Source organism: Fukomys damarensis, unplaced genomic scaffold (assembly GCF_012274545.1).
Source record: "Fukomys damarensis isolate Sample0158 unplaced genomic scaffold, DMR_v1.0_HiC HiC_scaffold_31, whole genome shotgun sequence".
NCBI lineage: Eukaryota > Metazoa > Chordata > Mammalia > Rodentia > Bathyergidae > Fukomys > Fukomys damarensis.
In genome coordinates, this window is record NW_022900943.1 from 23541828 (window position 1) to 23546852 (window position 5025).

Below are 5025 nucleotides of genomic sequence, written 5' to 3' on the forward strand. Positions count from 1 at the left end.
AAGAGGGTCAACAATTCTAATATAAGTCAAATGTATTGAAAAAAAAATGCTCCCAAAAATTTGTAGGATATTAGTCACCTGTTCATGGGCCAGGATAATGCATTATATAGTCCTGAATTAATCCTTGTTTTAGGCTCATATCTGTCATGAATCATATTTTAAGTGGTGGCATTTAAATATCTAAGATATCCCATGGGTTAAATCAAGTTTCCATTCTCCTGATTGAATTTATTTTGCTAACATAGGGATCTTGCTTACTTTTATCATTGCTGAGACAAAATATTTGACACCCACAAGGTTGAAGGAGGAAAGGTTTATTTTGACTTACAACTTGAACGGTTTCAGTTCATAGTCAGCTGTCTCCAAAGCAGACTGGCATGTCAGAGGAGCACAGCAGAGGAGAAACAGTCCATGGCAAGGGAGGCAGGAGGCAGCAAGTCAAGCCTCCAAAATTGTATCCCATCCAGGCTCCAAGCCTTTTGAGTAGCACCACCCGTACCCAGTGTGGGCCTCCTAGTATGCATACCCAGAACTATGCTAAACCAAGTGGTGGACTAGTGTAGCACCACACTAATTTAGGCCCACACACCTTTAATCCCAGTATCACACACCCTAGATGCAGCCATCTGAAAAGCCCTGTCTATGAATGTATGAGGCTTTGGGGGGAACATTTAAATACAAGCCACAACACCAGGTATGCAAAATTAGGTTAATATTATTTTTTGTCTCATAGCACGCTATTGTCTTGTTTTAGGTAGTCCTTGCTTTATTTATATCATTCTTCAATTTTTAACTTATTTTTTCCCTGATAGGATTACTGTCCTCTAAATAGGTTTTCTATTGGTCTCAGGTTTGTGTTTGTGTGTGCATGCGTGTGTGTGTGTGTGTGTGTGTGTGTGTGTGTGTGTGTGTGTGTGTAGTACTGGGAATGGAACCCAGGAGTGCTCTACCACTGAGCTACGTTTGCAGTCCTTTTTAATTTTTCTTTCGAGGCAGGGTCTCACTAAGTCACTAAGTTGCCCTGGCTGGACTTGAAATTGCAGTCCTCCTTTCTCTGCCTTCTACGTAGCTAGGATCATAGGTATACACCGTGTACATAGTATTTTTATCTATTAAATAAAGAAGTCAGAATATGTAATATCTGCAGTCTCCATGGGCTTTGGTACTGTATGAATGAGGTTAAGACTTGAATATGTTTGGCCCAGTACTTGTCATATAACAAGTACTTAATGAATGGTGGCTACTACCGTAATTTATCACTGCTATCATTAAATGAGATTAACTTTCATTACCAATCTTAATTTAGTACAATGAAAACTGTTCAGGATCCTTATAGACTTGTTAACTCTCCTACTGGACAGTAGTGTCCCATAGCATATTCCCCTTGGTCAGTTCCAAACTGCCCATTAAGACTTTATCATTGATTCACACAACTTCAGGGCTAGACAAAAACTTGAAGATTAATTTGCAGCAGGGGATGTATCAGGGGAAGAAATGAAGTATCTTTAAGGCAAACTCTTTCCAGAATGTTTAGTTTCCAGAGTTTCAAAATAGGTTCTTACGGAGTTCTTGTTCTTCTTCCTGATGCTCAGCTGTTTAGGTATCTATTCATTGCGTTTTATTGAAATTTTCTCTAGAGCTCTAAGGGACATTGGCAGAGAAGACAAACACTAACAGGGCCTCATTATTAGGTAATATGTTGCTAAGTATAAAACAAATTAAAACTTAAACTATCTGATTTCCTGTCACGTGGCACATTATTGAGTGAGAAACCAAGGTCGAAGCTTGCAGTGCTATTCTTCACATACAAAAAGGAAGCATCTGTGCAAGACTTGTACATTAGCTTCTTTTTTAATGTTAATGATGGTTTTGCACAAAACAATACTACTCTTACCAGTTATCTCTCCCATGGGCTACTGAGGTATTTGTAATAGGGCTGTCATAACCAACAGAACCTAAGGTCATGAAATAAGATACTTCTCACAGCTTTTGAGCCATATCTGAATGTTGCATTCTTGCCCAAGGCAGCTCTGTATATCTACTGAGTTTATCAAGGTATGATCTCAAAGCAGGAAAAAAAATGTATCTGTCCCTTCATGGAGAGGCATTTCTCTGATGTTACCTAGGTGAAGAAATCACACCTTCTGAGAATGCACTTAAAATGGAACTGGAAAATAACTACAAGAGCAATGGACAGTGAGAGTAATGAATCTATATTCATTCAATCTAGCCAATGAATAGGGATTCAATTTTTTTTAAACGGAGTTAGGTTTCCCCCTTTTAAATACATATGCATCTATATGGCTAAACACTATAATGTCTCACAAATCTCTCCCACATTCCAAGGTAGGGCTTTTGGAAAGTGACTGGATCATGAGGGCAATGTACTCACCAGGGGACTCGTGCAATGATAAGCTCAACTCTTGCATGTACTTTTAGGGGATGGGTCCTGGTTAGAGTGAGTCACTGAGGGTGTGATTGGAAAGAGTGCATCGCCCTCCCTGGTTTCTTCCTGCTTCCTAGCTTTCTTCTGTGCCAGGCCCTTCCTCCATGCTGGTTCTCTGGTTGAGCCAGCCAAGTATGGACTGAAACTTCTGAAAAATATGAGCCCAAACAAACCTCTCCTCTTTCAAGTTTTAGGTTTCAGGTATTTTGTTCCAGCAATGACCAAATGGCTAAGATAGCATCCAAAACGAAGAACATGCAGAGGTTGGCTCACAATCCAGAGAGTGATTTTACCCCTTTCTACCTCATTTTCCAATTTTCTGTCATATTCAAGGTCATGTTTGTTTGAGCCAAGCAGGGCTTGTGCACACAAGGCAAGAGAGTCCGTGGAAAGAGATCAGAGTGAAAAGGTATTAGTGAACAATTTTGCTATCCTGAGCAAAGAGCCTCCTGGTATCAGGAGGCCTTGAACAGCAGTGTTTTCTCTTTATTTCGTTCAGAAGTTGAAGCCCAGGAACAGGATGGCCTTCAAAGGGAATCATGCTGTGCTGCCTTTGTAGCTCTAAACAATAACAGTCCCAGATAACAATAACAGAGATAAATCCACTGGCCATGCTTCAAACTTGATACCCAAAATATCTTGTGCAGTGGCCACCTTTCTGCGGATAATGGCCACACAGGCTCTCCCCTCATGGGAGAGCAAATGCCCACTATTCATTAGGAAAAGAGGGCAGACTGTCCCTTCTCTGAATTGAGATTTGTATCTTGATTGAGCTCTTTTAGTTCTGCCTGAAAGCCCCCAGCTTCTAGAAGGATAAATCCATGTCTTCATGCACAGGTGCAGATACTCAGGGGACAGTTAGCAGTGACAGATTGTGGGCTTTCTTGGCTCTGTGGGTGGGAAGGAGGAAGGGCTATGTCTAAAGCAAGTAGCCAGTAGCCAGACTACACCAGTACTCTAACAATCAAGCACAGTGCTTACGCTTTCCCATTTATAAATAATAGAGTAATAGTAATGAACCATATTTACTTTAGAGCTTTACGAATTTAGATTCTGAATTCCACTAATCTTTTGCAAACCCCCCACCTGCATCCTCTCTTCACTTTCTTCCATCTCATTATGACGCTACAGGCTAGGTGCTCAAAATGCATATATTTCAGTCAAATAAACAAATGAAGAAAATGTGTGCCCTTTCACAAATGATCTCGTTCTTCTGATCCTCTAACTTTTCACCGGTGATAGAGGAGGAGGATAATGTTATTTTTCAAGTTTGTTCACAAGATGCTGTAATACAGCATAACTTTTTACAGTGTGTAAAATGTCACAAGATGGTGTGCTACAAGGTGCTAGCGCAATTTAAATTTGCAGATATGTTTCATATGACGGAAGTATTGTGTGATGAGTTAGCTCAAACACATCAAAGTGAGCCTTAAGATAAAAGATAGCAAGGACTACAAACATGTACTCATAAGAAGACAGACAGCCAAGAATGGTAGGAGGTGAGAAAAAAAGACGAAGTGGGAATTAGGGATTTGATGACTTCTTTTCAGGTCAGTTTAATTATTTCATTAGGGCTAATTTTTCTTTTCAGAAAAATCTTTAAGTCACCCGGTGCCCCCTCATCTCCAGAAACACAGGAAGGCTGTAAGGAGAGGGTTAATGAGAGCTCCTTTCCGCCTGGAGCAGCTCCCATGCAGGACGCAGTAGTACGCGGCGGACACATATTTCATCCTAACTTCCTCTGTGGTCCTTTTACATTAAAGCCTTTCACTGTTGCAGGGCTGTGCTCGGAAAAGTTGGGAAACATTTTCCTTGGTGGAGAAAAAGAAGCCCTCATCAGACGCAATCCAACAAATGAATGAAGCAATTCTCTTGGGGCAACACGTCCATCCACTTGCATAGTAAATACTCGTAGAAATACCTTTCCTCAATCCCGTGGCTAGTATTTTACTGACCCGTGGTGCCGTCTCGTATCAGATGCTCGGATTTCGAAAGTCAGCAGGCGACAGACTTGTCTTTGGAGCCATGGTGGCTGGCTCTTGTAAGAGTCGTGAGACTCACTGCCCCGAGTGTAGCTCGTCCCAGAGGTAGAATGTGTCAAGTAAGCTGTTGCTGAAAAGCACGAGGAATTAACGAAGTGAAAATCTCGCAAATGACACACAAGTGACTTCCTTAAACACTTAGTTATTTAAGGTCGTTTAGGGCAAGGATGAATGAATCTTCCTGGCGCTTAACTCGTACCAGCAAGTGTAAATCTGTGTAGCAGTGGGGAAGTGGCTGTGCATTAGTACAAATCCGCTGCGGGGAGAGGAAAAGAGGTAATACCACGACTCCAGGGCGCTGTCCCTCCGCCCTTGATGAAGATTCACCTCCCCTGCCCGGGACCCTGGAGGTTACAGCTGGGAGAAACAGGAGGCGCTAGGACCTGGCTGGCGCCTGGCCGCAGCCGCACTCGGGAGGGCGGAGGAGGAGGGGAAGTGAGAGGGAGGGGTGTCGGGGGCGGGGGAGTCATTTATGCGGAGCGGGCGCAGCTGCCGTCGCCACTCGCACAGCCCGCGCTCCGCGCGCCGCCGAGAGGA